This window comes from Eufriesea mexicana, unplaced genomic scaffold (assembly GCF_001483705.2).
Source record: "Eufriesea mexicana isolate 0111107269 unplaced genomic scaffold, ASM148370v2 scaffold17514, whole genome shotgun sequence".
Lineage (NCBI taxonomy): Eukaryota > Metazoa > Arthropoda > Insecta > Hymenoptera > Apidae > Eufriesea > Eufriesea mexicana.
The window spans coordinates 149,207-158,855 of record NW_016924843.1 but is presented as its reverse complement, the minus strand read 5'-3'; the positions used below and the strand labels follow the sequence as shown (position 1 = coordinate 158,855).

At 48.1% G+C, this 9,649-nt stretch overlaps 1 protein-coding gene across 6 annotated transcripts in view; it reads right to left on the bottom strand.

Moving 5' to 3' along the window:
- Positions 1-9,649, bottom strand: part of LOC108554156 (zinc finger and BTB domain-containing protein ttk) — a 33,427-nt gene that overhangs the window by 21,954 nt on the left and 1,824 nt on the right. The window contains exon 1 of one of the 6 annotated variants that reach the window (XM_017909338.1): positions 8,956-9,397. The exons of 1 other annotated variant lie outside the window; for it this stretch is intronic. The gene's annotated coding sequence lies outside the window, so the exon portion shown is untranslated. Of the gene's footprint in view, positions 1-395; positions 447-7,313; positions 7,432-7,641; positions 7,937-8,955; positions 9,398-9,649 lie in introns of those variants that run through there. 4 more of the 6 variants (XM_017909333.1, XM_017909336.1, XM_017909335.1 and 1 more) reach the window with 4 other exon arrangements.

The following is a 9,649-nucleotide window of genomic DNA, read 5'->3' as shown; positions in this document are numbered from 1 at the left end:
GTGTGTGTGTGTGTGAGAGAGAGAGAGAGAGAGAGAGAGAGAGAGAGAGAGAGAGAGAGAGAGCGGCTTGGTATAACGTGGTCGAACAGCGCATATGTATACATATGTACATGTATATATACATACATATACATAGAATGTGGCGCTGCTGTAACATTTTCATTCGATAGATAACGCGATATTCGAACTAACGACAATTACGAATGGACGAAACACGCGTCGCACGATATACGAGGGAACAGGAGCGAAGAGATGCGCGAGCCCCGCTGTCGATTATCCGGTCGAATGCCGCGCTCTCTCGACCATCTCGTACGAACTTCAGTCCCGTTATATTCCCTTAACCATCACGGTCACCACCATTACTATCGACATCGTTCACCACCGGGAGTTCTTACTTGGACGTTCAACGTGATCGTCGTAACCGACCCCATTGTTCCTAGTTTACACGCGTATATGTACATCCGTCGTAACTACGAGACAACTAACGATGCACACAAAAACATTGCGCACTATCGCCGCGCCGCGGCTAGTCACATGCATACGCACACAGTTACCGGCGACGCGTCCTAGGAAACCAGCGCTGTCTCCCCGTCGCGGCTGACCCCGAAAACAACGAGGTTTCCGCGATGAATAGAGAAGGGTATCTCTCTTAGCGGCCGTCACGACGGAAAGAACCATGGGCAGAGACGGAGAATAGGAGACAGGACAGGGATACCGAAAGCGCGTTGCGCGCACGAAACACTTCAAGGCACGCGTGCCCGATCGCAATTTGTGTTGTAAACAGAACGAGATGTGGGCCATCATCGATGACACCGAGATGATGCGCCGTACACGTTGGGCGATCGGGGCGCGCGTGCGCGCTCTAGCACGCGTACGCACACCAGCGCAACCGGTAGCCGCTAATCGAATCATACACCAGTGTAACGCGCACGTACACTCACGCACGCACGCCTGTTGCTCACGCACGTGCGTGCAGCGTATTCGTATGCGTGTCACGCACACGGCTGCGCTACATTCTCGTTTCTGACGCACACACGTCCTTAAAGCGAGGATACATGTATGCGTTCGTACGTGAGTGTACGCGACTCGCTCCTCTCATGGCCACGCATTGCGTAATCAGCACCAGCGGCAGAGTCACGCCGAGGTACAAAACGAACGACAAAGCGCGGCAAATACCGCTGCGTTTCGAGAGCCTGAAATCCTCGCTCGTCCTCCCTGTCTCTCTCGCTCCCTCGCACTGTCTGTTCGTCTCTCTCTCTCTCTCTCTCTTCCTCACTCCGTTTCTCCAACTCTGTCCCTCCCTCGGACACCATTCTCATTCTCTCCCTGTCTCGCTTTCTATCTTGCCCCGTCTCTCTTTCTCTTTTTGTTCCACTGCTTATGTGCCCTCCCCTTGTTGGCTGGCCTGTGCCTCCTACCTTTTACTGTTTCGACGCTTCCGCGTATAGAGGATACGGGTACGTACACACATCGCATGCACGCCTAGCCGGAGGTGGTGTGCCCGTGTCTCTACTAGGTATTCTGGGATCCATTAATAGCGTTTAAAGACGATAGTTTTTATCCTAGGATTATTCTTACCGCGATCAGCCGAGAGATACGTATCGATAGAGAAACATTCCGCTGAGTCATCGCTCAAGGATGTACGTGTCAGTCGACAAAATCGTTTCTGCAGGAATTCTGCGGCCGGTCACGCCGTGCACCGTCGTCACGCCGGCAAATATTTTTCCGTTTTTCTCGGCCGCACGCGAAACCAACACGCCTGCGATAATGACGCCGCCCCGCCACCGCCGCCGCCATTCCCAAACACACGCCGTCCTCGCGATTGCGACATCCTGTCGAGTCTCCGCTTAAAAAACGCCCTATTGCTTTTTCGAATTTCGTCCTCATCGCGAGTACACCCGAGAAACACCGAGAAACAGAGCAGAAAGAAATCCAGAAAGAGGACCGAGCGCGCAAGCGAGCGAGAGAGAGAGAGAGAGAGAGAGAAAGAGAGAGAGAGAGAGAGAGACGGCGATATACACACGGACAAAGAGAAAGAGCGCGAGAGTGTGTGAGAGAGAGAGAGAGAAAAGGGAGCAAATAGGAACATCCGGAGGCACTAGTCAGTCTAGAATAAGGGTTGCTTCATCGATCGACCGAATTTTAACGGTGGATCGAGGTCGAAGCCAAGCGAGTGTGCGACGGAGAAGCGAACGACTAAGATAAATGGATAAAGGGATAGGTCGACGTGGAAAAGGTCCAAAAATTCCGTTTGACGGAGGCAAACTGATGCAGGAGAATTCCGCAGGATCCAGCGCGAAAAAGATCACCGGAATGCTTCTTGGCACATTCCCCCGCGGGCATCGATAATTAAAAAAAAAAAAAAAAAAAAAAAAAAAAAAAAAAGAAAAATGGAGTGAGCGACTAGGTTGGGCTTACGATAATCAATATCTGTAGCGACGAAATAAACGCTCGAAGCGAATCGAGTCCCGGAGAGGCCGCTGGGGAAAGAAGGGGGAGAGAACGATTTGGGGTAACCTTTCTGACGACCAGATTTTCCTCGCGCGGTGGTGATATAATTCGGGAGTGTTTCAAATCGAGTGTGGCAAGCGTGCACTCGGATATCTGTCCCTTGTCGCACCTCCTCCCACTGGGGGAGTGCCAGGATGTGCTTGGAACGATGAACGCGCTCACAGTTCACACATTCCCGAGCGCACCGCGACCGTGTGTGTGCGCGCGCGTGCATGAGGCACGCGTACACGCGTGATAGTTTGTCGGCATCGAGGCACAGGTACAGCTCATTCCGTTAGGTGTAGTGGAAGCACCAGGTACGAAGTTAACGGAGAATTTTGCGGCAAAGGGGAAGAGGGATTGGCTACCGAAGAACGTGTCCCACATTTTAGAGCCTTCGTGGAGAAATACTCGCAACATTTCTGATTCGTTCGTTCATTCGCCAACGAGCCGACGGCGCGCAGCACGCCGGGATACACGCGTTTTCGGGTTCGCTCGACGCGCGAATGGAAAGTCACGCCTAGTTTTGCATATTCCAAAAGATTCGCCCCGCTTATAAGCGAAATAATTAATGGCTACTGTGGACGCGCAGGATACGCGTACACGTGTATATACGCGGGGCGTGCGTGTATGAATTCGAAACGTTTAATGAATAATGCCGGTTTATTTGCATAGTTAGAAGCTCAAAGGTTTCGAAAGCGTCGGCCTAATTCGAAAACTTACGAGCAACGTATCGGGACGAAATTTATAATTGCACGCCGTTAGTAGCCGTGCCGTGCTATCCACGAAGATCGTTGGTCGATCGAAATTGACGAGTTTCGAGCGTTTCGACCAGTCGAAAAACATCGTCAACCCTAAAAGAATATCGTGCTCCGTCGTCACAGGATTCCGAGACGTTGAATCTCATCTCTGAAGAGCTTGCTCTTTTGCCCCTCTCAGACATGTGACCACCACAGACACGACCGACGTACACAGACGAGTCTGAGCCACTCTCACGCACTCACGCATGCACTCACAGACAGGTCGGCCATCTTTCTTTCTGTTAGCCTGCACCCTACCCCTCCCACCCGCCATCGCGCCCTCCTACACCTCCTCAACCTCGTACCTACCCCTCTCTGACGCTCCTCGCCCTCACGACCACCACCCTTCCGCCGACAACGACGACGGCCGACCTCGCTGCGCGCATTGGCGTCCACCCTACATTTTTTCACAGTCGAACGTTCTCGATTCTCCAAACTTTCCTAAACATCGTCCTCCGCGCGCGCGTTCAAAGGTCCTCGCGGATAGTTATAAAAACATCGCGCGCCGCGCGGAATAACGAAATAGTTCGCGACGAGGAAAAATAAAAATTTACGATAGCAAGCTACGATACATAGAAAAAGCATCCGGTCAAACCTCGCCGTATTAAACACGTATTAAACACGTCCAACCGAATTATTTTCATACCGTTCCCGTCCGTCTTTAACGAACATTGTATGTTAATGAAATTGTGCGTTCCTCCTTTTTTTTCTCTTTTCTTTTTTGGAGTTTATATATAAAAGTGGTCGACCCTGTACCGCGCTGCGTGGCTTTTCAGCGATTTCCTACGCAACGTTCCGTTCCCATAGAGCGATTAAATCTATGCACCGTTGCCGACCCTCCGTTAAACACGATCGCCCCTCGATGCGCATTGCTGCGGCGATCACCCCTCTGTTTTCACTAAATTTTTTCTCCCAGTTCCTATAAAAAATCCACTCCATTCCGAAGGATAATATTCCGTGCCGCGAAACCGCCTTTTGCCAGTCGGACCTTGATAACGACTATTTCTAAATACATCAATGTCACCGGTAACACCGTATATATATGATATACCAATAATTTGTAAATTAGAATTCTCGATATTATACGTAACGGTATATATTTAAAAATTTGTAACGAAACCGGATAATAATATAAATAACACCGTCGCATAGGCGAATGAAACGACACGATACGGATAAAAATTATGATCGCGTGAGAAAAATAAATGTAAAACAGACCAGATCGACAGCGGCACATTTAAAGGATTGACTAATAATTTGCTTGTAACTCGTTATTCAATGCGACCTCAGTTTTTCAAGCAAGCAGTCACGAGAAACGTGGCAACCTCGGTTGACGTACAGTGTCGTGCAAACGTATTACGTACCACCACGATACTAGACGCAGGTGTAACTAGGGCGCGAAGCTGAACACCCATTTCGCGATATAGTTGCATGGTGTTATGAAAACAGGTGCAGGTATATACCCGATTCCTGCTCTACGACGTCCAGTTTAGACCGACTGGTCTGTTGTTGACACACCATCCCCGGTGAATCATTCCAAGGATAAAAGAGATTCAGACAAAAGAGCAACGGGCAGAAAATAAATCCTTCGAAACATTACCCTCGGAATCTGTTATTGCGGCCATTGTCGAGTAATCGACCCTTTAGAAACAAAATGACGTGTAACAATAAAGAAATAAAATACTCGAAGGGTGAGGCATTCGTCACTATAGTGTACGGATAGACTGACGTCATCGGATTTGAATAATTAACGGATAGAATCGAATTTTCCCTCTTTCCATTTTTACCAATTTATCCTGGTTCCTTTCTATGGGTTACATGGCGAGGACAACGATATAGATGGGAAACTCGTTGTTTGGAAAAATAACAACGCCGTGGCTCCCCGGAAAGATTTAGGGTCCTTGGGCGATTAACGAAATCACAAATGTGTCACACTATATCTGCATGAAAATCAAAACTGCAACGAGTTGGCAAAAGTGCAAACTGCTGTCGGACTCCGACATTCTTGTAATGGATATATCCTGACGACCACGCAGTCGTAATCCACACACGTAATAAAAGGAACAACGGATGGGGAGTACAGGGAGAGGCAGCACGTTGCACAGTCATCACCGTTACACGAATGCGCAGGCGCACGCAGATCGTATACACGTTTTTTACCTATAAAATAGAAATCGGTAACTCGTGCTAACCCATTAAAGTAATCTCGAAAGTAATTCCTCCTAAAATTACCAGCAATCGCAAAAATGTGTGAAACACGACGCAAACACGCGTTTTCCTACGAGGTTTTGTTTCTACGTGTCCTAACCAATCATAGACGGCAATTAACAAGTTGTCACCACACGCCTCGAATGCGTACGCAAACGGGGATATTTTATTCGACTAGAAACATACGAAAAAGCAAATCATGCTTTTCCGTTCATCAAATTTCGCAAAATATCGTTTCACTCGAAAAACAGTTTCTCATTTAACCTCCTTTTTCACGAGCAAGATGCTAACCTAACCCTCTAGCAAAATAAACGGTGGATCGTAACGGTAGGAATCTATGTTATCGACCAAGAGCCAAGAGCGCGGGAAGTTCAAACGGAGAACGGCGAAATTGCAGCGCTGGCCTATACGTAACGAATTAACAAACGATACTTGTCGCACTAATAAATTAGCAAATTATCAACGTCACAAAAGACAGTCCCTAAGCGAGCAGCTATTTAGCGGAACCCTCCCTATAGCGTGCATAAAGCCACCATCATCACCACTATAATCGACGCTTCAACCCCTCGCGGGTACCATGATAAAATCGTCACGCTACTTTAATCAGGAACCCGCAGGAAGTCCCATGTAAGTTCTCATCGAAACACACGTGGGTACGAATATGTCGAGCTTCAGTGCACAGGGCAGCACTTGTCGCTGGTGTACAGGTTATATCATTTCTCTTCGAATGTTTCCGTGATTCACAATACGGCTTTGGAAAAATTCACAAATCCTTCCTCGAATAAATATTCAGAATAAATCGGTTATCGGATCCCAAAAAATATCGAATCGCGAAATGTTGTCGATATACATAATTCTTTATCTCGATAACGAGAGGTAAATATATTTGAAAGAATGTACGAACAATGGACGTGTGTATTTAAAGTGGTATTTTCCGTGATAATCATCGCGGAGTGTTTTTAAGAGAAGAAAGATTCTTAATTGAATATTGCAAGAAGACTGTTCAAAGTTAACTCGACGCGTATATATGCGCGGACAGGAAACCACGGCACTATTCAAAATGGAGTAATATAGACCAGCAAAGACACCACGTGTCCAAACCACGTGGTTGTTAGGTTATTTCACTTGGCGGGAGGTCAATAGATGAACGTGTCTTTTTTTCGTCAAACTTTTTGAGATGACGTATCCAGAAATCTCTACAACTATACTCTATCACGAGATATATAATATTTGAAAGATGACCAGATATTTGTGGGCACATGTAGTACACTATGATGAATTATACATTTCGTCCATACTACGAGCGAAAGCTACCGAAAAATTATACGACATAGAATTTTGTAAGCTAAGTACAATCTTTGTTCAAGTATGTCTATATCTCAAAGATAACAACGAATCCCTGTTTGAGATAACTAGGCTCGACGGCTAACGGTAAATGTGCACTTTGAATTCTTATACGACGTAGACAGAAAACTCGAAGCTTTTACAAAAATTTATGCACGAATTTAAACATTCTCCGAACAATGTTAAATATCACACTTAAAAAAAAAGCAAGAAAAAAGAGAGTAACGAGTTTAAGGGAAATGCGATGAATATAAATTTTTTTCACTCGTAATTATGAAGATAAGAAAATAAGTATGTTCACTGGAAGCGATATAACGGTTCGAACATGGTAATTTTTTACGAAGCCTTTTTTTACGAATCTCGACGATTTTTTACGTAACTTTGCCAAAAATGGAAACAATATAGAGGAAAATGCGAAGGTAAATGTGGGAGGTGCAGGTTATAAATATATCACAATTATGCACAACGCACCTGTAATACGCCGATATACGTGTGTGTCACCATCTACTCCACTTTCATCCACAAACTTGCTCAATCACAAGACCTTCTTTTATCGATTACAAACATTTTGCACAACCGAGCACCGTTTTCTTAGTCCTTTCTATTTTTTTATGCACCCCGATGTAGCACACGTTACATAATTTTTCACTACAATACAGAAACGAAGATTAATTAACGCGCGCGTGGTGACACTGCCGACCGAAAGGCACGTTCTGACACGTGCTCGAACTCGAGGCTGTGGCACTGATCCGATCTCGCGCGTTTGCAGAGACGAGTAAGGTATGTGTACACAACTCACCTGTTATGGTACGTGGTAACGATTGCAATACGAGTCGAAGGCTATATTAGCCAAATAAGAAAATACGATATAGACGGGGGAAAATCACGAGGAGGAAGTGAACACGATCGACAGTAACAATAACGCTCCCTCGCGAGGGAAGCAACTGCAGAGGCATACTAGGGAACAAGCGGCTCAATGAACACAACAAGGGGGAGGATGGTCGGCGGATGGACGAACGAACGACTCGACTCGAGTCGAGTCAGCCTCGACACCCCGGGGCGTATCGGCGCCTATGGGCAGCGCCATACCCGACCGCGACACACGTTCGAGAGAGAAAAAGACAGAGAGGGGGAAGAGAGAGACGAAGTACACGAGGAAGACAGAGTGATTCGATGAGACGAGGGAAGGAGGAAGGAGAGAAGATTTACGCAACCCTCTCTCGCCAAGCGAAAATCCACGTCGAGAGGCACGCTGTCGTCGATGCGTCGATAAGCCACGTAGTATCCTCCTCCTTACGCGTGCTTCACTTTTTCTCCATGTTTTTCCAAGAAACTGTGAAACTAACCTCTCTCTTTTTACCCCGCGAACGTTTCCTTTCTCTGTTACTCTACCCGTGTTAACCCTTCCTACGTATACACACACAATATCGCACCGTGGCGTGAACGCACACGCACACAGACACGCACACATACATAACCGTGAATGCATAAACATACGAAGCACTAGCAAACACTCTTGATTCGAATGTACACCACACAGCAACTAGAATGACGATGACGACGACGACACGACGACGTCGACGATGATGATGATGATGATGATGATGATGACGATGACGGCGACAACGGCAACAGCGATGACGATGATGACGATGATGATGACGATGATGACGATGACGACGATGACGGTGGTGGTGGTGGTGGTGATGGTGGTGGTGGTGGTGTTGGTGGTGGTAGTGGTGGTGGTGGTGGTGATGATGACGAACACACGACACGAATTGTGAAACTAAGGGAACGAGGGGCGAATAGAGTGAGAGAGTGAGAGAGCGAGAGGTGAAAGATAGGTGCAGAAATAAAGAGGGAAAAAGCGGTGAGAAAGTGTGAGAGAGAAAGAAGCGTCCTCTTCTCCGCACTGGTAATATCGATTCGTAGGGTAGGCACGATGGCAACGACCCTACCTGGTTTGACGAAACGAGCTCGAGGCGCACGGAACATTTTTCAGCTTATCGACACCGCCCGGTTTTTCCCGATGACACCCGAGTCCCATAACAGCTCGATTCTATTTAATACACGATACGTCGAAATATTTACACTATGCACCACGTCGACTTACCTTGGCATCCTGGGATGCGGCTGATTCGACGACGGGGTGAGAGCCTCTCCACCGAGGACGTGCGACTTCGTCCGTGCAGCGCTAGGACGCCATGTCATCAAGTCGAGGCGCGGACTCGGGGCAAATCGCGCATATACACACCGATAGAGAGAGAGGCGCACGAACACCACGTAGCTGACCAACCCGGTGCCTGCCGTGCTGGGAATTCCTGATGCGCCACCGAACGGCCGTCACGGAACCTCGCCTACGCCCGCCTAGCGCCACGACCGTGCTTTCCGTTCGTGGTACCCTTCACCGCTTTGCAACGCTCGCGACACCCGCCCGTTTGCGCGCCCTCGTTCAACCGAACCACCGAAGTCGAGCCGCGCACAACCTCCCGCAATCCTACCACCGCCGCCTACCCAATAGTCCCCACTACACCCTTCACCCTCTCCTTATAGCCCCCACCTTCTCACCCTCCTCGTCACGCACTCCTCCCTTCCCTCGCTCCGCGACACCCTCTACTCCCTCGCGCCATCCTGCGCGTTTCGTCCTTCTCGTTTCCCCTCTCTCGCACTCACACTCGCACAGTTTCTCTTTCTCTCTGTTTTCCTCTCGCGCGTCGCGTCTCTCGCGCTCTCTCTTTCTCTCCCTCTCGTTCTCTCTCACTCTCGCTCACTCGTTCGTTGCATCTCTGTCACACCGATTCTCCCAC